Raw genomic sequence first — 25,004 nt, forward strand, 5'->3', positions numbered from 1 at the left:
TCCTTTTTTTGCAGAAGAAAAGCTACATTCCCACCCTTTTTATCTAGTTTCTTTTGAGACAAGGTCTCACTAAGTCACCTCTGCTCCCTCCTCAGCCTCCCAAGATGCTGGAGATTACCAGTATGGGCCACCATGCCCAGCTACAGGCATTTTAAAATGAACTGAAATTGCACCAAGTAACTCTGTCTGTAAAAATACTTAGCTACAAAATTTAAAAGGTGGCAAAAGCCCAGTGTGGGTAAAGATGTGAAAAAAGAACCACTGTCATTCAGCATTGATGGGAGTGTACAGCCTGTCCCATCACTTTTGGAGAGATAGGGTATTTGCAAATATTTATTAAAATTTAAAATGCATTTTTCTTTTTTTTGAGACAGGATCTCACTTTGTAGAGCAGGCTGGCCTTGAACTCCCTCTGTAGCCCAGCCTGGCCTTGAACTGGTGGCAATCCTCCTGCCTTAGCCTCCTGAGTGCTGGGGATTACAGGCATGTACCACCATGCCTGGATTGCACATTGGTTCCTCTTATGGATGTTCATCATACAGAAATACATCATTAAGGACTAAATATTTGTATCCCCCAACAAAATTCATATTGCAGTCCTAACCCCCAGTGTGATGGCATTTGGAGGTGAAGACTTTGAAAGATGCTTATGTTTAGATGAAGGCATGAGGACTTATGACAGCATAACTTCCTCATAAGAAGAAGAACAGAGATCAGAGCCTGCTCTTTCCACTGTGTAAAGACACATCAAAAAGTGGTCTGCCACCAATAAGGTGATAAAATCTGTTACTCAGGAGCTTGAGGCAGGAAGACTCTAAATTCCAGGCCAGCCCAGAAGTTTAGCAAGACTCTGTCTCAAAATACAGTTTAAAGCCAGGGATTTAGCTCAGTGGTTCCCCTGCCTGCCTCGCAAGCACAAGGACCTGAGTTCGATCCCTGGTACAAAAATAAATAAATAAATAAAAAAGACTGAGGACATAGCTTCCAGAACTGTGATAAATAAACACTTGTAGTCTAAGCTACTCAGTCTGGTGTTTGTGTCTTAGGGTTATGTATCATTTTGTATTGTTTGCAAACACGGAATCCTGCCTCAGTCATATAATGGACACTCAGCACCCTAAAAAAATGAGGTCGGCTGAGGGGCAAAGGTGAAAGAGACACAGAGAAAAGCACATCACACAACTACAGATCTAAGTCTATTTTTTGCAGAATCATATACACTAATATTATGCATCAAAAAAGTCCACGCTCGGTGGCTCATTAGGAAATTAAACTTTGTAACACAAGCAACCCCACTTCTGCTGGATTTCCACGTTACTATTTTTAACATTAAACAATAACTTGTAATCAGAGGGGGGAAAATGAATTCCTCCGTTTTCACATTGCTTAATTACATCCACAATCCATTTATTTATATTTGGAGTCAGGTCTTACTAAGTCTGTAAGTTACACAGGCCGGGCTCAAACTTGCAATCCTCCTGCCTCGGCCTCTCAGAGTGCTAGAGTTACATGTGTGCACCACCATAACCAAGAAGCCTAAGTTTTAAAACCTCAAACTGCCTCACCCAGACTGGCACATTTTGGATTTTCTGCCATAATCATCCTTTTCCCTTTAACACTAATAAACTCCCTTTCATTACCAATACATAGTTAAACTTCTTTATAGGATCCACATATCTATAGTGTCATGCCTGATTAACTCCTAGCCACGGAAGAGGCTCTGGACCCTGCAGGTTCAAGGCCTTCCTATCATGTCGTGGGTCATATGCTTCCTACTCTACTGTACTTTCCATGGGTGTCCCCAGGTCTGTCCGGCCACTGTCGCCTGGCACACACTCCAGAAAGCAGAGACCCAGTGCTCCTTGCTCTCTAAGGCATCCCCAGCAATGGACGCGAGACCTGGCACAGAGCACACTCTCAGTCAGTCGTTTTGGAGTGAATACATGAATGAAAGGCACAGTGGCGAGAATACAAGCTGAGCAGCCAGGCAGAGCTAGTTAGCTATAAATCGAGTGGCCCTGCGCAGGTTGCTTAGACTCTCTGAGCCTTGGCTCTTCATCTGTGAAGCTGAACGGCAGCAGCCTTCCAGGGCTTTGGGAAACGCTGGAATATTTTATGGGAAGCGGCCAGCACACGTGAGTGGCTGATTCACGGCAGGTTGTTGGGAAACAGGAACTAAATTTGCATCAGCATTATTAATAACTGAATGCACACTGTGACCCATGCTTATACATAAGCACAAGCATCAACTGAGTTTGTACAATTCAGGTCTACAACTTGCCCTTTCGTAACTACTAGTTAATCAGGAATATTTCAACAGCTCCTTCTTTGATGATTCTCCTTCAAAGCAGAAGCATTTGATTTCTCCTTCCCAGCAGAATGATTGAGAACATTATCAGCTGGCCCACTCTTTCAGAGACCTTCATGCAGTGTCTGGGAAGATGCGTGTGGCTGGAGGGCATAAAGACCAGCCAAGGCGAGCCAGTAGTTTGTGCGCAGCTCTGGTTCAGCCCTGGCTCAAACTGCTGAGGTCTGGTTCAGACTCGGCTGCCTGCTACCTAGATCTGTCTGCTTCGCAAAATCCAGTATGGTGAGGTGGCCACAAGAATGGAACCTAGAGCCAAATGCTTAGCCTCAGACCCTGGCTCTACCACTCTTATCATGTGACCTCAGGCAAGTCATCTAGCCACTCTCAACCTTGGTGTTCTCACCTGGAAAATGGGGAATGACAGCACCCACCCACCCGGGAAGGCAAAACTAAGCAGGCAATTACATTTCTCTTGTTTTATGGACCAGTCATGGAAATAAGTCAGCCCATCTGCAGAAACTCTACCAGGAAAAATCTTTTTCATGGAGATTATCTTTCCACGCTCTTCCATTGTTATTAACCACAGAAATATTTGGGTAGGTGTGGGTGGATCTGAAGAGGGCTGTGGAGCTAAATCAGGGCTTTTGTGTTTCCTGAACATTACTCTTCATGTCAGATGATGAGATTTGGAGGAAGGGAGCTGGTGTGGCCAAATGTCAGGTGAAAGAGAAGAGTATGGTTCCTCCCGCTTCCTCCCAGTCCTTTAAGAAATATCTGTCATTTTCTTTGTCTCTTGTCAGAGTCATTTCCCTTTGTCCTCTCCCCCCACCCCTGGATGTGCAGCCAAAGCTCTCCAGCCATGGTTCCCCACGCCTTATTCCCATGATAAAAATATACTATTTATACAGTCAGAGTAACCCTTCCTTGTATATCGTGGGCTATATTGAAAGGCTTCTTTTCCTAGGATTAGCACATTGTTCTCCCAAAAATTCAGTATTCAGGTAAACCCCACATGTCAACTACCTCTGTGGTGCCCCTTTACTATGTGTTTTATAGCACCGTTCACAGGAAAGTGACCCCTTCCTTCTGTCCTCAACAGGGAGACAGTGATGTTAACTGGGAGCTTGTGTCAACAATCTGGGCTTCAAAGGCAGTCTTGGCAGGCCCGTAAGTTACCCAGCAGCCCTTCCAGCTCCGCCAGGTCTTCTGCCTTGGGTGTGAAGCCCTCCTGCTGATTCCCTGTGAGTCTCAGCCCACAGAGCAGTCAGGACTTCCTCTAGGTTCTAGGCAAGGACTAAAGCAACAAATTATGGCCGATCTGGCTCTGGAGAAGACACAGTCCTTAAATAAAGACTAATCACACTCCATCCAGCCTCACTCACAGCCAAGAGTCAAAGCTGATATTTGCAGAGTAGAATGGACAAAAGGAAACAAATTTGTTTACAACCTCTCCAAACAGTCTAGGAAAAGGAATGTTCCACCTCTCATTCCCTCTGCTCCCATGAGAAGGCTAAGCCTACATGTCTCTACTTCAAGGGATTCTCAACACTTTTGCCTTCAAATCACAAACTATCATTGGCTCCCTGAATAGGGTGTTCGACAGAGTTGTACAAGAAGTGTCTGTCCTTTAAAAAAGTATGGAGCCACATTAAGTGATCTTATGATGACTTAAAATGACAATACTATGACACTGTCCCTACTTTAGAGCAGTCAAGGCTTGGGAAATCTCAGAAAGAAAAATCCTACAGGCCATGGACCTCATGACCATCCCCTGGGTCAGAACAAAAACACTTTGAATCATAGTGAACTTAGATCCACAACCAAACCATTAGCCCAAACACATTGGCACTGAAGGGGTTTTAGGATCATCCAGCCCATAGCCCTTACTTTACAGATGGGGGAAATGAGGACCAACAAGAGGAAGGGGCTTGATCTAGAATGTGTGGCCGCTGGAGGTGGAGCCCGGATTATACCTCGCCATCCTGTTTCAGCCATGAGGAGTGAGTACCTTTGCTAATGGAAGTTGCTCCTTGTTCATCTAGTGCAACTGGAAGGGTGTTCCTTTGAAGGAAGCTGCCATCTCACTACCACTGTCCACCATGTTCGCTGCCCCTCCTGTCTGTCCAACAAGTGCTCACTGGATTTAGAAGGCAGGTACATCATGTGCTTCAGGAATCCAGAACACTTTGCCAGCAGACAACTGCCTCTTCAGTTCCGAGTCCCTTTCAGAGAGCTGCACTGTCACTCTACATGGCCAGGGCCATGCGAACAGCTCAAAGGGGACCGCGAGGCTCACGTGGGGTGGCAATGACTCCCATGGGTGGTCAGCCCAAAAGCAAGAGAGGAAGACAAAGCAAACACTGACGGCTGCTAAGGAACACCCCGATGTGCCCCTGGCAGCCAGGTCCACCTTGGAATTCTGGGAACTGGCTGCTTATCCACGCTGCCAGTCTATCTGCCTGGCGCACTTGTCTACACCCCACCCATCACCGTCCTTTAGAAAGCCAGGCTACTTCTCCATGGGGGAAGGTGAGGGGAGCTTCTTTTTCTTGCATTTTGTTCTGAAAGACAGGACATCTTAGTTACACCTTTTTCCTGGGCGTTCAGTGAAGCTTTGCAGGTGTCTAACAGGGTACTGCCCTCAGATGACATTCTCAAAAGGTCAGAGCCGGATACTAAAGGCGGCGATTAAAAGCGAACATTCCTCTTTTGGTGGATGGATGCAGTTGAATCTGTGTGGCATCAAGTAACCAATAGGAACCCTGCTCTTTCTTCAGAAGACGTGAAGAAAACATCTAAATAGCATCCCACACCTAGTTTTTTTTGTGTCTAACAAATGCCAATGATATGCAAACACAGACACTGCAGCAAAACATTGGTTTGTCAGAGTGCATGGTGAGCAGGCTTCAGTATTCTTGCTTCTTGTTTTTCTCACTTTGGCTAGGAGGAGGAACATCGTCAAGATGCAATCAGGTGCCACCCCCAGGTCAGATCTATACACAGTAGGCACTGTCTTTATTGCTTTAAAAGATGGGACATGGAAAAAACGAATTAGGTACAGTTATCAATCAACCAGTTATTCTATAAGCTCCTACCTGGCTGGGCATTAAGGTGCCCACACATTAAGCCCCAGGCTCCTCCTGGCACCTTAGCCCCTTGTAGATCTGCTCACCCGCTCTGGCCAATTTCATTCCTTTCTTGCCTTTGGCATTTCCAGAACAGGCTCTCTTTTCTCACTGCCAGACCTTCCCAGCAGGCTCACTCTGAGCTGCCTGGTTCTGGATCACCCACCTTGCCTGATCTCTATCTCCAAGCTCCCTCAGCACCCTCTGCCTGTATCATCATTACTCATCCTGTGTCTTCAGGATGCAAGACCAAACTGCCAGAGTAGACGTTCAGCTGTCAAATAAATAAGGCAGATGCTTCTGAAACAATGAGCTGACTATGTTTAAAAGAGAAAAAGCTATACACATCCACAACACACCAGTCACACCCCTACACCTGCCACACATGCACAGGAACCCTGAGGATGTCCTGAAAAGGCCCACAGTCTTCTACTTAATGGTTCTGTCCAAGGTCTGTCCTCTGGCCTTGATAATGGACCACAGACTCATAACATGTTATCTTGGGGGAAGGTAGAGGAAAGGTACCTGGCTCATCTCTTACAACTATTTTGTAACTGCTAGATCAAAATTAAAATTTTCACACAAAAACTTTTGAAACAGAAAAAGGCAAGACATTCCTGGTGCCAAAGAAGCAGCCTGAGGTAAGAGAGTCTCAGCCTCCTCTCTGCACAGCCTCACACCAGGCCACTTCCGGGGAAGGGATGGCTCCACCCTTTCTTGACATGCCCGCCCCTTTGAGATGTCTTCCAGACTCTGAGAACCCAGGTGTCTTCATAGGTCATAATCACAAATCTCCTGTCTGTTGTCTGTCTTTGCCCATTGGTATAAAGAAGACATGAGAAAAGCTGCCTGGATCTCCAGTACCAGGATCCACATGCAAGAGAGACAGTCAGGGACCACCATGGTGGAACAAAAGGCTGGACAATAAATAGGCCCTGGGCAGAGTGAGCTATTACGTGCTAAGACATGCTACTTCCCTACCTTTGTGCTTTGCCAATAAACTCATCACGAGACCTTGATAGAATCATAAAACAGAATGCTTGTATCAAATGAAGGAATTATTACTGAGAAAAAAAATCTAAATAAGCCCTCAAGCTTCATTCCCTCTATTTATTTATTTATTTTTCATACTGGGGATTGAACTCAGGACCTTGTGCTTGCAAGGCAGGTGGTGGAACCACTGGGTTAAATCCCCAGCCCTCATTTGCTCTCAGCAGACTTAAAGATCACTAATGTTGGAGGTCACACGGCTGGACAATGGGTCTTCCCACTAGCTTTGCAACAGATAGCACCTCTGATGTGTGGATTTTGATGACAGTTGCCTAGGTTACTTCTCAGGGACCTGAAAGCCATAACACTGACTCTTCCCATGAGCCTGCAGATGTCTGGTAGGTGACTCGAGTGGAATAAAAAGTCCTGGCATCTCTGTCTTCATATTGCATCTGTCTCCTTTGCTACCTTCATCTTTGGGTCAGATTATATTCAGCTCTGCATGTGGACCTGTGGATTGCCCATTGGCACTGGTATACATTCCTTGTGCTTTTCGAGCAGTCTTATCGCTAGGCCAAGATCCACAAGACTGGAATGCTTTTGCACAGAATGGTGTGTCAGTTGGACAAAAATTCAATAGCCTCTAAGACAAGTTGACTGTGGGCAGTGGTCCAAGTCTTGCATAAGATCATAAGATATAATGTCTTTTGGACCCATAGCCAGTGGAAACTGACTAGACTTTAGCCCACCCTAGAAAATCGATAACAGCTGGCTTCTTCCCTATTCAGAGAGAAGTGTGGTCCCTCTCTCAATCAATGTGGACCCCCAATTCAGTTAAAACCCCTCCCCAACAAGAAAAAGTGTGGCCTGTATATGTGCTTATAGTATTTGACTCAATCTCCTTTTAATTGCCTCTGAATCAAAAGATCTCATCTGGTATCACATGGGCTGTATACCACGAGGAGTATTTTTGAATGACTAATGAACATATTAATGAATTAATGAAGAAACAAAAACTAAATCAGAACACCAATGCCGAGAGTGAGAGTATTTTCGAATCTGTTCTAATGTAAAACATCATAATGAAAAGAGAAGTCCCTTGCAAAATACAGCACATGAATTATGTGTGTGGAGAATTATTTGAAACATCCAACATAATATCTGGAGTGGGTGGCTGAGAAGACAACACCCCCAGAGCTGGTGCAATCAGGGCAATTCTCTGTGCAGACACTTAAGATGGCTAGGGCTTAAAGAAGGCAGACCAGGGAAGAAGAGAAAAAGGCGTCCCGGATCTTGAGACTTCTGATCTACCAGAAGCAGTGCAGCACACTGGAGTCAGGGCAGTGGAGCAGTCATCCTCCACAACTCTCTCTCTCTCTCTCTCTCTCTCTCTGTCTCTCTCTCTCTCTCTCTCTTTCCCCACAACTAGCTTTCTGGCTAGTAAAATAAGATTTGCAAAGGTCAACTTTTGCATTAATAACGGTTTCCTGATTATACAATAGGAAGCCCTGAATTCTTGTGGGCTGGAAGAAAGTCTAGAAGACTATTTAAAATTGATTTAAAAAGTTGACTTTAAGGAGGAAACAGGAATCTTCCTTGGGGGAAAGCACTTTTATTGTAGGAAGGACCACTTTGGTGATCTCTCTGATCACAGAGATAAAAGTCAAGCTCCTCTTCCTCTTCCTTTGGAGAGCCCTGCTGTGGATAAAGTCAACAAAAGCCAAACACATCAGACTGAACGTTAAAGAGTCTGTGCTAATGCAGTCAAAAGCCAACTCATGAGGGGCCCAGTCCTTCATAATTTCTTCTGTATCTTGTCCTCCGCCTAACTGAGCCAGTACTGCTGGAGAATATACCAGGCACATAATGAAGAAATGCTAGGAGTATAAGCTTGAAAAAAGAAAGATTCATAATCCCCTACATCTCCTTCCAGGAGGCAGCAGGCTGAGCAGTTTTGAAGCAACCTGTTCTCATCTATTATGGGTCTTTTTAGCTACACACACAGAGCTCAGGTTATTTCCATAGCCTTTTTGGTTCTCCCAGAGCAGAAGCATGTATGTTAAAAACAAAACAAAGGGCCAGGGATTTAGCACAGTGACACCACGCCTGCCTTGCAAGTGCCATGTCCTGAGTTCAATCCTGGCAGAGCAAAAGAAAAGAAAACAAGAGAAGGTGTTTGGCTCCTGAGCCTCTCTCTTCCTGTGAGCCTCTGGCTCTGGGGTCCATGACAGGACACCACTGTCCCAGGGCAAGATGTTGGCACTGTCCTGATGCATTGGCTGTGGACTAACGCCTGCAGGATCCCAGGCTACTGTGCCCTGCTAAGAGTGGTGCAGGAAGAGCAGATCCCAGTCCCGTCCAGACTCATCGGCACAGTGGAAATGACAGCGTAAAGGAGTGAGGAGTATCGCCTATAGAGGGGCTCCCTGCAGGTCACAACCTCAAGGCTTGTGAAGTGTGAAGAGTGACCAGACACCTCCACTCCGAGCTGTTTAACATTTCAAGCACTAAAGCCAAATTCTCTCTGATAGATGAAGATTTGTTCCTGGATCAACCACAGGCAAAGACGCTTTAGGAATTTTTCCATTTAACCTCAACTCTGAGCTGTTTATATACAGCACACTCAGAACAATGTCCTATTTACTAAAAACATAAAATTAAAATATATGTTTATGGGCCGGGTATTTAGCTTCATGGCACTGCACCTGCCTCACAAGCTCAAGAAGGTCCCGAGTTCCATCCCTGGTTAAATTAAAAAAAAAAAAAAAAAGAATGTTTATTTCAGCTTTCAAGTTTAAGTCAATGCTTGTTTTGTTTTGTTTCCAATATTGAGGTTGAATCCAGAACCTATGCACTGAGCTGGTAAATCCAGCCCTTTTCCAACAACATATATTTTTAAAATTTTGAGACACGGTGTCACTAAGTCGTAAGTTGCCCAGGCTGGGCTCAAACTTACAATCTTCCTGCCTCATCCTCCCACATGGGTGCCAACCACGGGTACGAACAATGTTCTTTTTACAAGCTGATTCTTTGGGTGGAATATTGCGGTCACTCCCATCTCCATCGCATTCATTTTATATATTAAATTATGCACGTGCATGCACACGCACACGCACACACACACACGCACACGCACACACACTACCAGCTGCCACCTAAATGAGGCCCAGTGTGAACAGCGCTGAGCGTGGGCAGGGAGAAGTCAGCTGGCAGAGACAGGGCTGCCCTCTGGACCTCCGGATGCACTGGCCTCCAGTGACTTCAGAGCGCCTCTGCTTCTTTGCTTTTCCACTTATTTTCTTCCTTTACATCTCTTCCCCATTAGTATCTGCTCCCTCCTAAATCACAATTTAGTTGATGAGGGCCCACAAGTTAATCTGCTTAAAGCAAACTGAGATGTGAGTAACCCAAACCTCCCGCTCTCCCAGGAGCCACCATTTTCCTGCCAAATATAAGCTTGCTAAGCTAAAATGAAGCTTTGCTTATTTTTCCTCTTTCTCGTCTCTCTTTCAGGGGCTTCCCAGTGCTGGGGGTTTGGTTTTTAGGAGCAGTTGCTGTTTAGTGCCTTCTGACCACTTAGACAAGCCCTCCCCTTACCCATGCTGGGAATGTTCTTGTAGTCCAAATGAAGGGCCAGTTCTTGATTAGAGAAATGAGGCAAGATCTGTCCCCTGGGAGCCCACACACACTCATGAAGGACACGACCCACAGCAGCAGTTACCGTCCAGGGTGGTCAATGCTGTGACACAGGCATGGGCAGAGAGCGGTAAGAGATGGCAAGATACAGTCCCTTCTCATTAAAACAAACCCTGTAACACGCGACAGGGAAGCTGACTAAGACTCTTGACTACCCCTTTGAGGGTTTTTATTTTTCTGCCTTTAGAGATTTTCTCAGTTCCATTACTGTTCCAGACACCATGATAATCCTCTGTGACTCAGTAATGTGGGGACACACTACATTTATTATTGAAAACCTAAGGTAGAAGAAAGGGCCAGTATCTGAATTCTTATCTATTGGATGGGAAGAAACATAGTAACTATAGTGCTTTTCCATAAAGAGACAGTTACAGTGTGTTTTACTCTGCTTCCTATTGCTATAACAAAATACCCAAGTCTGGGTACTCTACAAAGAAAAGAGGTTTGTTTAGCCCACAGTTCCAGAGGTTTAAAGGCATGGCCAACACTAATTGGCTCCGGCAAGGGTTCCCCTGACTACATCATCTCATGGTGATTAGTCTATGGTGGATCATAAATAAGAGGAGATAGGGAGCCAGAGAATGCACAGAAGCCAGGCTTGCTATTTTATAACACCCACCTCTCTCAAGAACAAACCAGAGTCCCATGAGCACTAATTCTTTCCACAGGCAGTGACCCCAAGGACGTAATCAGTAGGCACAAGACCACACTAAGTACCAGACTACCAGCATGTGAACCCTTGGAGGACACACCTGGACTCCAGCTAAACCATAGCACGTGCCTGACACAAATAAGTGTCCACTTTCATTGTTGGGGCACACTCTTGCCTGGGATGGTGAGAGTCATGAAATCGGGGCCATCTGGTCCTGCTGGAGCCTGCTGGAGCCTGTCTGGAACTCACCCCTTCTCCACGGCTCTCATCAGCCTGGACACAGACACAGTTCTGTGCTGGGGAAAAAGCGAGGGCCTGGCCCTCTGAGACACCGCTGCCAGCAGGGAAGCATGTGGCCCAGCTCTGTACCTGTTTCAGGTACGGAGGGCATGTCCACTGCCACTTGCACGAGGTCTCAGCGCCCCATGGGCAGGGAACATGGCTTCACTGCAGTCATATAAGAAATGGCATTGGGAACCAGCTCAGTATAATCAGGACTTTTCTAATGTGGAAGGAGCCCTTGGAGAGGGTCATGTCCGGCTTCTTCCACTTAAAAACACAACTACCTAATTGATAACTTTTAAATGCAGAAAAGTTAAAAGAAATATTCATAACCCCTAATTCTACCACCTAACTAGAATGGCCTCGTGTAAACATTTCTCTCTCTCTCTTTTTTTTTAAGACAAAAAAGATAAACACATCTTTAAAAAAAAAAAAAGGCAAAAGAACAAAAGTGGGCATAAAATGAAAGATAAAAATTGCTTTCCTCCTGTCTGGAACTCTCAGTCCTTTTCTATGTGGTTTTTTTTCCTCCCACCAGTAAGAACAGATGAGAAATACACACACATGTCTACACACATATACATGACTTGAAATTTTTACATAAATAAGATCACGCTTCTCTGCAACTTGCTTTCTCACTAAGGCAGTGAAAGTTTGGAAAGGAGAACACACCATGCTACTTCCTAACTACACATGGTCTTGGGCAGGTTATATATAACTTCACTTCACCTCAGGTGTTTTGATCTGTAAAATATAGGTATAGATGAGTCAGCACATGTGCCATAGTTTAGCTATGAAATGCCTTCCTCCCTAGAGCTCAGATGTTAAAGTCCTGGTTTCTAGGCCATAGTGCTATTGGGAGATAGAAGCCCCTTTTTCTCTGAAGTACTAGGATTGAATCCAGAATCTTCACATTACGCCAGACCCCCAGGCTCTGTTATTTATTTATTTACTTACTTATTTATATTTTGAGAAAGGATCTCACAAAGTCATTGAATTTGTGATCCACTTGCATCAACCTCCAAGGCTGCTGAGATTACAAGCATGTACCATTGGGCCCAGCATAGGTGGCAGAACCTTTCAGAGGTGTGGCCTAATGGTAGAAAGTTAGGTCATTGGGGGTGTGCTCTAGGAGTGATATGGGGACCTGGCCCCTTCCTGTCTTTCTGTTTTTGGCTCCTCTGCCATAAGTTGAATGACTTCCTCTGCTATTTGCTCCCATCTTGATGTGCTATCTCACTACCAGCTCCAAAGCAATGGGGCCAATTAACTATGGACTAAAACCTCCAAAACTATGAGCCAAATCAAATCTTTCCTTTTTCTAAGCTGATTATCTAATGTATTTTTTGCAGTAATGAAAAGATGTACATTTCTTAAAACATAGGTAGCACTCAATGCTTATGTAGTTATTACTTATGACTATTATACTTTTGTTCTTTTCCCATATATCCTGTTTTAAATGCTTCCCAGTACACCAACATAAATCATTTGTGCACTAAATCTTCCTCCAGCTATGGAGATTGAGGCTATATTTATTTGCTATCAACATTACAAACAATACTGAGATATCTTTATTCACCAATTTTTAATACTTTGGTGGAGAAAAAATCCATAGGATGTATTTCTAAGGGTGAATTTGCTGAGTCCATGGCTCATCATTTTGGTAGATTTGTCAAATGCTTGGCCAAGACACTCTGCTAATGTATCCTGACACCAAAACACAGTAAGGGTATTTTCCAGCCTCTTTCCAGAAAGAGATATTTTTAAAAAATTTAAAATCTAGACAAGTAAATAATGGTTCTGTTTCCATCCAAACCTCTTTACATGTTGAGTGAGGTTGTGTACAATTTAGTTTTCAGGTGAGACCCAGGCGTCCTCTGACTGGGTCCACATCTCACTCTGAGATAGTGGGCAGCACAGACAAAAGGTTAAGGTTGGGTTTCTTGTTGGGGAACACCCTGAGAGGCCCAGACCCTCTGCCCCAGGAGGAGAGCATGAGGACCACTGAGCAACCCTTCTCTTCCTCTCTCTAGGAGCCACTACCACTGGGGAGGTTGCAGGGTGCTTTGCTGTCTGGTTAGTGTGAGCGCCTCCTGTGCAACCAGCAATCCCAAGAAACAGGGAGGCCTCAACCTCAATATCAGTTCAGAACGTGGGGCTTCCCAGACTGGAAGTCTCGACCTGTGGCTAGCAGTTGAACAAAGCCTTGCCTCCAAAGTACCTGACCCTCAAGGAAAGTTCCCTCCTGTTCATGTTATCTCCACTCTGTTCAGTCTCAGAGCCAAGTGGTTCATGTGGAGACTCCCATTCCTCCTCCTAGCCTCTCTGGGAACCTGCTCCCCATCCAGCCCAGGGAAAGAAAACTCCTTAGAGAAGAGGAAAGAAATCTGCTTCAGTGTCCCTCTGGGTGATCCTCCCACCCCATCACCTCAAATGCATGAGCAGAGCCGGAATTCAAGGAGCAGCATGGAGTGACAGATGAAACACCCTTTGACACTGGTCCTGCACTTGATGATGCTGTGGCCTCACTGTTTCCACCTACAGGATAGAAAGGCAACTGCTTCAGCTTTCTATTGCTATAAGAGAGTACTTGAGACTGAGAAATTTATAAAGCAGAGAGGTTTATTTTGGATCATAGTTCTGGAGACCAGGAAATCCAAGGGTATACAAGTGAGTGTAGTGAGAGCATGGTAAGACTGAGGAAGTGAATGGGCAAGTACATGAAAAAGAGGGCAAACACGAGGCACAGCCATACTTTATAGCAACCCACTCTCTCCATAACTAATCCCATCCCTGAGAGTGAGAACTCCCAAAGGAGGGTATTCATCCCTCATAACAACCTAATTGCCTCTTAGACACCCCATCTTCAGCACTGCTACAATGGCGATTCAATTTCAGTATGAGTTTCAGAGGGAAAACACCATAATCAATTCATAGCAGCCCCTGCCTTGCCCAACACACAGGATTGTCCTGAACACAGGCTGTTGTGCACATGATGGTGCTTTGTTAACTGTGGATCACAACACAAATGGAGGATCTTTGGTGAATGTCAGCAAACTGGCTGCCTTTGGCTTCTATGCAGGAATATGGCTTTCTGAAGTGACATCTTCAGTCATGCAAGGCCTGCCCCAGGTTAGAGATGTTCCCGAGGCATCTGCCTCCCACCCCTGCTTCCCAGTACCATATCAGTCATCACAACACAGACTGAGTCGTGGCTTCATTCTGATTGTGTGAAAAAGTATTTCATAAGCTTCTGTTTCTACACCACATAAACTAGATGTCCAGCAATGCTTCATTCACTTAGCAGAATCAGGGAGCACAGTTCTACTTGGGTTTTTCAGCCAGTTACATACTCGAGTTAAACACAAAACTGGACATTTTGAAGGGATCATTCTACAATTACTATGTGTTTCTCCACTGCTTTGTAAAAGGAAAGCATTGAACATAGTCCACCTTTTCCCTTATCTCATTGCCGCCATCATACACCCTGATCATCCCACTGAATCTGGAACCACAGTAACCTGTTGTACCACTCATGGCTTTGGACTTTAAGTAAACTACTTAAGCTCTTTGTCCTCAAGTTTTCTTATCTATAAAGAATACACAGTTAGGGTTGGGGTGTAGTGCAGTGGTAGCATGTGTGAGGCCCTGGGTTCAATCCCTGGCAGGAAAAAAAGAGAAAGAGATGAGAGAGAGAGAGAGAGAGAGAGAGAGAGAGAGAGAGAGAGAGAGGGAGGGAGAGGAAGGGAGGGAAGGAGAAGGCAGGGAAGAAAGAGAGATAAAGAAGAAAGGGAGAAAAACAAAGAAAAAGCAGTTAACTAGGAGTGTGTCTGCAATAACATGAAATCAGCAGGTTCAACTTCAGTTTAGTACGTGGATTTGGAAATAACTACTTTGTCCTGAGATATTTTTTGTTCCTATTCCTGGCTTCTCTCCAGATCGCTGAACTTGTTGGCTAAGTAAGGTCCTCCTGTGTGGACAAAAATTCCTTTTTGGGCCTTGAAGAATATAACTAAGGTCCCAATGGAACTTGTTATGCCAACAACCCAAGCCCAGACCCAAGCACTCAGTTCTGATCAGGGAGACTTTCAGTAAGTGCCCTGGAGCAGTCTCGTAGAGACTCACATAAATGAACACACCTCATGGTGCTGAGGCAAAGAATAGGGCTGGGGTGTAGTTCAGTGGTAGAGAGCCTGCTTAGCACTGCAAGTCCCTGGGTTCCCTTTCCAGCCACACACACACACACACACACACACACACACACACACACACACACACACACAATTAGAAGAACTGAAACAAGGAAATCAGAAGCTTCCCTGATCCTCACTGATAAATATGACCTTCCACTTTAGTTAGCAGAAAGCAAAGACACATGCCCCAAACCAACCAGGGTTTACCCTTATAAGAAAGGTGTAGATGCTCACTTTAAAAAGATATAAAAGATTATTTAAAACCCTGGAACAATCCATAGTGAATACCCAGTTGGGGAAATGATGAAACGGTGGCCATTCCAGAATCCGTGTCTTGGCAGAGCTTAGAAATGGCCATCTGTCTGACTAGGAAGGGGAAGGCCAGGGCCCTCCCCCGGATGTTGTGCACACATGACACGCACACTGAATACTTGTCCTGGTGGCTTTTTTGTGTGGAGGTGGAGATTAGGGTGGGCTAGAGACCCAGCCACACTTTGGTTCAGTGCCTAGAAGGACAGGAGTGAAGAAGTGAAATACCTCTTTTTGAGGAGATTAGTCTGTTTTCCTCAGAAGGATGGAGGGAATTCTCTCATCAGTCCTGCTCACTTGCTGCCACTGAGCTTGATTTCCAGAGCTCTATCTGTGGCACTGGGGCTATTTATAAATATGGCACCTGCCTCCTTCGAGTACCCAGATGTGTGGCACTTCCCCACCTTCCTGAAGTGAAGCCACGTGACCAGCTCTGGCCAAAACAGTGTGAGTGGAAGTGACTTGTCACAACTGGGTGACTTGAAGAACCAGCACATGTGTCACCACTGTCTCCTTTCCTCCAGCACTGGTGATGGGAATGTTCCATCTGCCTCCAGCCAGGAATGATGACAGGGGGTGATGTCCCCAGCCAATCTTCCACAGATAGGTAGACTGAGGAAGAACTCAAACACCATTATGTTAGGCCACTGAGTCTTGGGAATTGCCTGTTGCCCCATGACCTGATCAAGCTGGAGTGGCACAATACATCTTGGCCACCAGGAAGTCACTTTCTTCCAAATTCGTAATTTGGGCCAGGGATTTAGCTCAGCGGTTCAGTGGCCTGCCTCACAAGTGCAAGGACCCGAGTTCGATCCCCGGTACCAAAAAAAAAAAAAAAAAAATCGTAATTAACTGTCAAGGGTTCAGTTCCATTAATATAGATTGTACACCCATAGGGCACACTGCACTAGGTGTTCGGCTGTTCTTTAAAGCTGTAGCAATGATTTTTAATTACGAGGAGCCAACCTCCTTTCCAAAAGGTAAATTAGGAGACAGAGCTCTATAATCCCATAAGCCCTCATAATTTACTAGAATTCCTTTTCTGAGCCCAGTAAACATGGTGGTGGGTGCAAAGGCCAGCTATTAAACCCTGCTCCAAAAGCTTGGCCACCAGGGCAGGAGAAGGCCACCACTGTCCTAAACTCCAGTCTCTGATGTGGAAAGTTTCCTCTATGACACTTCCAACTGACCGATGTGCTCTTCCTCCCCAAAACCAGGCTGGGCTGGTCAAATGGGAATCTTGTTTTGTCTTTGGTTTTTTGCTTCATTTTCCCTGTTTAATCTGCACTTTCAGAATGCAGCTCTCTGATTATCCTGTGCCTCCAAAGGTAGATTTCAAGTCATCAATTTCATGTATTATATAAAACATGAGCATAGGAGAAAACTTACACTCATACTCCCCTACACTAAAAAGTAATCCACAAAGCAAGTTTTCCTATACCAAGATATATTAACACAAATGTGTCTGACGCAGTTGTGATGCGACCTAGAGCATCAGCTAAGCAGTGGCTGATAAAACCTCCACCATTTCTACAGACTACACACAAACACAACCCTTGGACAGTCAGGCTGTTTACACAAACCCACCAAGTCCATAATTTCAGGTCAGATTTATTGTTTGAGCCATTATAACTTTTTCACTTCTAAATCAGTACTAACCTATTTATTTTAGCCACCAAAATAACCATGCCATGATCTACTTTCTTACGCTGCTAAAATTATCAGATCAGAATCCACACCCATGAATCAATAAAACGCTCAGAAATAAATATGATGAGGGGAGGAATAAATAACCAGTTGGATGTCAGGGCCGAAGGAGCTGCCTCCCTCTGCAGCCTCACACCCCAGCCTTATGGTTTATACGTACATTGTCATTATTATACCTAACTTCTCATGTATACCTGTATTCTCATTTGCCAAGGTGCCCAGGGCCAGTTTCTAAGTACCTTGATGCATGTGCGGCAGAACCACTCGGATGTAATAGTCAATTAAATTATTAATGAAAGAACTGTACAAATAAAAGCATCGTGCTCTTTTATGTAGTAATAATTATTTTCGTAAGCAATGCAAATTGAATAATAAGAATCATCAGGGCCGTTCAGTGATAAGCTAACAATTTCCAGCAATCAAACCAAACATCTCTGCTCAAGCTGTTTAATAAAATAAATAGCAAGCTTGTTGACATTTTTGTTCAGTTGAGCACACACACATCCAGAGGCTACATTTGTGTCCCAGGTAGAAGAACCAACAAAGGAATGGAATCTGAATGATAGAAAGGTAGAATCAGTCTCAGTGGTGATCATTTAGATAATATCCTTATTGTAAAGATGTGAAATTTTATAAAGTGCCCCCAGAATCCAATGACACAGTTTATTTATACATACACACATGTGCATATCAGTCAATATATTTCCATTACACATCCATTACATGGATTTTTATATATGAAACAACACATTCTTGTAACTAAGTATAATATTTCAGCTACATTCATGTGAAGAATATATTTATATGCTATAATAACAACAAGCCATCACTGTTTAGAAGTCATTACCAAGTGTGGAGCTACCCATGACACAGCCACACACCACACTCAGTAAATGAACCATTTGGTTACTTTGGAGGCTTCTGACTTGGACGCTAAGAAGCACACAGTCCTCTCTCAGAATTCAGTGCTGCCCAGCTCTCTACCAGTCTGCCCAAGACCCAAGACAGACTCAGAAAAAGTCCTGTCCATCCATCAGCTCGAACTAACTCAATTGGAGAGTGACTCAGACCCTCTGGTAGCTTCTATGGCCAATGTCTTTTTGTTCACCTGGAAAACTATGCATCACTAGGAAGTAATCACAGCCTCTGGTAGTGAGGGGAGGGAGGAGTCAAAGGCAGCAAAGTAGCTTCCTGCAGGACCAAAACTGAGCAATTTGCATCTCAAATACATGTATCTTGTAAGAGATCCAACCCTTCAGAGGCCACTGGATTGGGCTCTAGTGCTATGTCCTCTCCAAAGTCCTCTCTTAGAGCTGAGCGTGTAATCACAACACTTAGGAGGCTGAGGCAGGAGGATCACCATGAGCTCAAGGCCAGCCTGGGCTACATAGTGAGACTCTGTCTAAATAAACCAACAAAAGAAAACCCAAAGGCCTCTCTTCTTTCGGAATGCCATTCTTTTGCCAGATGTGTCAATTTCGAATCAGCCCATTCCTGTTCAGTGTCCCCAGAAGAGGCCCTCTTTCTGTCCTCCAGTGGATCCTCTGAGTCTAGTCCTGTCCACATTCTCACTTGGACAGGGCCAATGGCACCACCAAGGGAGCTCTGATCCCTGAGCACAGCTGAGTTTGGACCCGGATGGCTTCTTCCCAAGTTAATGCTCCAGTATTCATTTGGGAGTTCAGAGGCGCACCCCAGAGTGGGAGTAAAGTTAATGTGATACATACTTACATCCTGAGAGGGGACAGGTGACACGCAGTCAGTTGTCTCAGTATCGAATGATCCATGGTCCCCTCTGCCTTTGCAGGGGTTGGGTGGGCCAGATGTCACTCAAGAGATAAACGAGTGCTATGAACAGAGGGCTATGAACAGGCACTTCCTCATCTTTGCAAATGCTCCCCCCACGCGAGTCAGGAAGAAAGTCTTAATTGCTGGTATATCTCTAATGCTCGTTAATCTTCTTTTTTAATAAGAAGGATAAACCACAGGTTTCAGCTCTCCAGTGAAGAGTAGAAGGAGCCAGGAAAGAGGGTAGAGAAAGAGGTGATCACAGCACCAAGAAGGGGCAAGAGAGACCCAGGTCCCACATCTTGATTTCACACAGCAATAAGATTTCAGAAGTACAGTCATGAATCGCTTCATGATAGGGACATATTTATTAGGTGGTTTTGTCCTTGTGTGGAGATCACAGATTCTACTTTCACACACCTAGCTGGTGTAGACAACCACACACCTGGGCTCTATGGTGTAGCCCTCTTCTGGTCTAGAGACCTGCACACTGGGTGACTATGCTCAACGCTGGAGACATAGCACAGTGCTAAGCACGCATGTGTTTGTGCACATCGATAGCTGGAGAAGGTACAGTAAAAATGCTAAGCAATAGGAATTTCTCAGCTTCATACAGTCTTACGGCACACGTGTTCCATCACAGACCAAAATACCAATATGGGGATCATGATCGTAGTTTTGGGGACAGGTGTACATTGCCAACTTTTTATTTTGCCAGGTAAGGATAATTAACTCACTACCTTGAATTTATTTTTCTCATTTTCCTTTACAGTGGGGAATGACTCCTTTTTTGGTACCAGGGATTAAAGCAGGCAGTGGAGCCACCGAGCTAAATCCTCAGCCTGGAAATGATTTCTTTTTAAAAATGTATCTGTGCATAGCTGTTTAATGTCTGTTTGATTAGATCATTAGTTTAAGCAGAAGACCTAGAAAATCCACTGTCTTCCACACAGGAGGGTCCCTGGTGTCTATGAACCTCTGAAACTGGCCAGACTGGATTCCTAGGATTTGGTTGTTGTAGGGATGGTGGTGGCGATGGTTCTGAGGGGTCAAGTCCAGGGCCTCACATGCTAGGCAAGTGCTGTACCCGTGAGCTACATTTCCAGCCCCAAGGGATCCCCAATCTGATTACTTGTTTCTCTTCTTAAGAATGCATTATATTTGCTTATCCTCCTTCAGAGAATTTCCATGAAACATCATCTTTTTTAAGGTGTGACATAGTCATCTTAAAAAAACACCACCCACAAAACCAAATCAACACATTCTAGGCAAGATTCATTGCAACCTTTGATAAGAGGGTAGTATATGCTTCTAATGGAAATGAATTGTACCCAAAGGAGTCAGTCACACTTTCACCTGGAGGACTGATGCCCTTAGCAGAGAACACTTCTGCCAAGGGTGAGCACGCCTTGCCCTGCAGGCAGAATCAGCTGAAAGCGCCCATGGCCAGGCTGCCCATCCGTTCCTCTTGAAGCTACTCTCCAGCTAGCCAGGGTGACTCTCTAAGGCAACCAACGGGCAGGCTCCAGGACAGAACCAGGCCTTGCAGCAACGAAGGATTTAACCCAGCTTAATTTCTGAGTTCCAGGAAGACAAAGACTGTGGGTATGGAAGTGGCCTGTGCGGTACCCACTTGCCACATGTAAATAGGCATCTAGTCAATTTTCTTTATGGCAATCGTGATAATACTGCAGAGAACAATGGGAGGAAAAAACTCAGAGGCAGACATAAAATAATCAAACTCCCTTATCCAGCAAGAACAGGCTGTCTGGCCTCTCCATTCCTTGTAAACACTCACAAAGGGCCTTAAAGACTGAGGGCTGTTTGTTGAATGAACAAGTGAATGAATTGTCATATTGACTTTGTTATCTTTGGATACCCAGAAACAACTGATTTAGACATCTTTTAAATTAAGTCTCATTTAAATGAAAGCTATATTTTAATTTCACTTAATAATTATCAGTCCAGACCATACGTTCTTAGGTAACAGCAACTAGAAAAATAATTTTGAGAACTACCAAAGAATGTGTTTCCTAGCTGCTGAAGACTATGCCAAGTGTTTTATAAGAATTACCTAAGCTGGGCACAGTGGAGGCTGAGACAGGAGGATTGCAATTTGAGGCTGGCCAGAGCAACTCCGCAAGACTCTAATTCAAAATTAAAGAAAAAAATTAAATGGACTGCAGATGTGACTCAGTGGTAGCGTGCTTGCCTAGCATTGCAAGCCCCAGTACAGCAAAACAAACAAACAGACAGACAACCTCTCTAATTCTCTCACCATCTGTAGGAGGTAAGTATTATTATTCCCATTTCAGAGATGAGGAAATAGAGGTTGGGAAATGATGTTCAAAGTCACCCCAGAAATGGAAGGACTGGGACCTCACAGTGGCTGATGGTCTCCTCCGGGATCCTCTTCACTAAAGCCAGCCCTGCTGCAAGTGACAGCTTTTAAGGCCCACTCACTTTAATGGCACTGATGAAAACCGCAGCCACCCTTTCTCCCTCCAACACAGTCTAGATTCCATTCAGCCTTTAAGTCTCTGTCAGGAGCTCTGACTGCATCCCTTGAGCCACGGCCCCAGGACAGCCGAGGTCCCCAGTTCAAGGTCATTCTCTCCCCTTGCTTAACCCATTTCTCTCAGGGCAGAGTGTGCAATTCCAAAATGGCTTAGGATGAGCCCAAACTGGGAGTTGTTTTTAATAAAGTACAAGCTCTCCAGAATCACAAACCCTTTTACTGACAGAGTTGGGAGTGACAAGAGGACCAACACTGTCCCCTGCTATGCCAGCGTCTTGATTTGTGACTTCTATGCCCTCAGCTTCCTGCTATGTGGAATATAAACTCTTATCTAGCTCACAGGAATGATTGTGACAACCAAGTGAGAAAGTACAAAGACTCTGAAAAAAATTAAATGCCTTTTAAAATGAAATGGCTAATGTCATACCTTTTCCAAACGGTATAGATTATGAAAAGTTATAACAGCCCTTGTAAGGCCAAGGTGCACAACCAGAAACTCTCCTTGCAACATGCATGGGGGTTTCCCTTTGATGAACTGTTTCAGGGGAAACACCTTGAGCCATTATCTAAGGTGCTAACCGGAAGCGAATTGGAAAACTCCCAGAAGGACGATGAGTCAGTTCTTAGGAGAGTCTTTTGTTTTGTAACATTTGGGCCTCACTTATGATTCAAGCATAACTTTCCCAGATAATAAGTAACTAAGAACTGAGATTCATCATTCAATTTCAATTGCCTGTCTGCACCCCATGTTGTAAGGGTGCTTTCCCTTAGAGCAAGGGATTCGGTTCTGAATGAGCTTTGGTGTCTGAGCAGTTTATGGTCGCTAACATAGGGGTCCAGTCTTAGACTCCCTTGTCCTTAAAAATGACTTTCATAATGAGAACATCACGGAAAACCATCCATTTACCCATCTATCTAGCTACCTTTTTTTGAGTGGTACTAGGGATCAAACCCAGGGCTTTGTGCCTTCTAAGAACCAGGTCCCCAGCCCTTCAGGAAACCACATTGAGTTGAATTTGTTGACTGCTGGCTCCGTGTCACCTTGGTGCCTTGGAGCCATCAGATGCCATCTGGAATAGGGGTCACTGTTTTCCCTTTTCCAAGTTTTTTTCCGAGTTTCTCGTTTTCTGCATTGTATTCATTGTCATTTCATATTCCAAGCAATTTGCTATAGGCAACTACACCATTACGTTGTACAAATAAATTTACATAAATCATTATTAGAATGTTTTATCTTGGCAACATTATTTGGCTCCCAGAGCACAAATTAAATGCATGCTTAAAGCAGAATATTTTAAAGTTATTCCTATATTGTTTATGAGACAGGATTAGAAATTTTCATCTAATTTTTCTTTCATAATGGAATTCCTTTAGTTTCCTTTGTACATTTAGAAACCACATGTATAATTTTCTGGGGGGTTTCTGGAAGCGAGCAAGGCAATAGATGACTCAGTCCTGTTGGTCTCATTTTTCAGCAACCACTGCCTTTGATTTCATGGGTCTGGGCCTGAACACAGATTAGGAAGGCTGGGAACCAGGGAAATGACAATATACAGTCAGTCTTTCTACAAACTGACTGGTCTCTGTGGTGAGGCTTTAATAAAAAAGGAAACAGACTTGTAAATAACACCCCTGAACTTTGTTTCTCCTCCCTGTTTGGGTTGGGCTGGTGACTGGACTAACAACAGCACCTGGCAAGTCTTCCATGGCTAGAATTTTACTCCACCCCAGATTTCAAAGTAATATTTTTTTTCCCCACATATAAAATACAGTGCCCAGTTTTAAAACAAGTTGCACTTGTCAATGTCAGGGCCAGGAGCACTGGGAGAGGAGAGAACAGGTCGTGTGCCCTGGTCCTGCTATCTGAGGGCTCTGGGTAATTACCCAGGCATCCAACACCTCATCTTCTCACTGCTGTCCTGAAGAGCTGGTCAAACCACACACGGGGTGGGCCCTCCTAGCCGGATGTGACCTCCTGAGAACAGACTCCCAGGCCAGTGTCAAAAAGTGGGATACCATGTGGTCAGGGGTGCAATCCTTGAAAGAGCGAGCAAGCAGTCCCATGGAATACTTGAAAGCATGGATTCACACGGGTCTGAGTTCAAATCAGAGCCACTCACTAGCTATGTGAGAGTCAGCAATTCAAAGCTTTCTGCTTCTCTGTTACTCTTTTGGGCGGGAGGGCAGAGGTACTGGGCATTTAACCCAAGACCTTCGCAATGAGCTATACTCCCAGCCCTATTTTATTTTTTATTTTGAGACAGGATCTCTCTAAGTCACTAAGTTGCTAAGGCTGGGCTCAAATTTGCAATCCTTCTGCCTCAGCCTCCCAGAGTGCTGGGAAAGGAACATTTGTCAACGGAGCCCTTGACCCTTGGGCTGCACTTTCTGACTTAGTACACTCCAGCCTTTCCCGGCTCAGCCAGTTCATGAAGTTAGAACCCACCTCTTCAGCCACAGTTTCCACGGCAGTGCTGCTGGTCCACTCACTAAATGCCATGTATAGTCTCACACTTGCCTGTGGACTGGTGACCTGGGAGCTTGTCAGAAAGGCAGAATCTCAGGCTCCAGTTCAGACTTACTGAATCAGAATCTGCCTTTCAGCAAGATCCCCCATGTGATTGGTTTGTGCATTAAAGTTTGAGCATCTTGCTTTAAGCTAGTCACAGCATCATAAATACTCTGTTGATAGATAGGCATGGGGAAAGAGAAAATCCTAAAGAAATAAGTACTCTTAGGTTCTTACTGTAATCTGTCTGGCAGGCTGCAGTCAGTCTGGCCAGATTCAAACTTGCTTAAATGAATTCAATTCTGTAGCATTAAAAAAAATAAATTTTCATTATTTCCTTAATTACAGAGAAAACTAAATATATATTTACTTTGTTATACTAAGGCCCTGAGATTTGGGACATACTTTTCACCCAAGTATACTACAGTCATCTCTGGCTCAGACAGTAAATTTAGAACCTAAATCTCTGACTTTCACCATAGTTTAACCTCAGCAGGATCATAAAATCCTAGCAGACTGGGAGAAGCATGTTGCCAAGATTAAATTTCATAGCATACTCATGGTAAGACATCATGCTTACTGCATTTAAAACAAAGTATTTATCTGATTTGAAATAAAATAGCTCACATGCAGCACCAAGAAAAAAAGAAAAGAAACTTCAAAATTCAAGACACATTTTAAATTTGGTGCCGATTTGTTTCAACATAATCCACAATGCCCGGACGGCTCCTTTTAGGAGTAATACTATATCTAAGTTCTCGAAGTGCAATGGCCTCAATGATGTATCTTGATTTAATTGAAAGTTAAAGGGCTCGGGCTCGGGATTTAGCTCAGTGGTTCTGCTGCCTGCCTTGCAAGCACAAGGACCTGAGTTTGATACTGGTACCAAAAAAAAAAAAAAAAAAAAAAAAAAAAAATAAAAAGAAG

The 25,004-nt window shown here is 44.4% G+C and overlaps 1 protein-coding gene across 6 annotated transcripts in view; it reads right to left on the reverse strand.

Annotated features, from left to right (window-relative positions):
* Foxn3 (forkhead box N3) overlaps positions 1-25,004 on the reverse strand; it is a 377,946-nt gene that overhangs the window by 243,528 nt on the left and 109,414 nt on the right. The window contains exon 3 of one of the 6 annotated variants that reach the window (XM_010616279.3): positions 13,482-13,591. The exons of the other annotated variants lie outside the window; for them this stretch is intronic. The gene's annotated coding sequence lies outside the window, so the exon portion shown is untranslated. The remainder of the gene's footprint in view (positions 1-13,481; positions 13,592-25,004) is intronic. 6 annotated transcript variants of the gene reach the window in all.

This window comes from Fukomys damarensis, unplaced genomic scaffold (assembly GCF_012274545.1).
Source record: "Fukomys damarensis isolate Sample0158 unplaced genomic scaffold, DMR_v1.0_HiC HiC_scaffold_21, whole genome shotgun sequence".
In the NCBI taxonomy this organism is placed as follows: domain Eukaryota; kingdom Metazoa; phylum Chordata; class Mammalia; order Rodentia; family Bathyergidae; genus Fukomys; species Fukomys damarensis.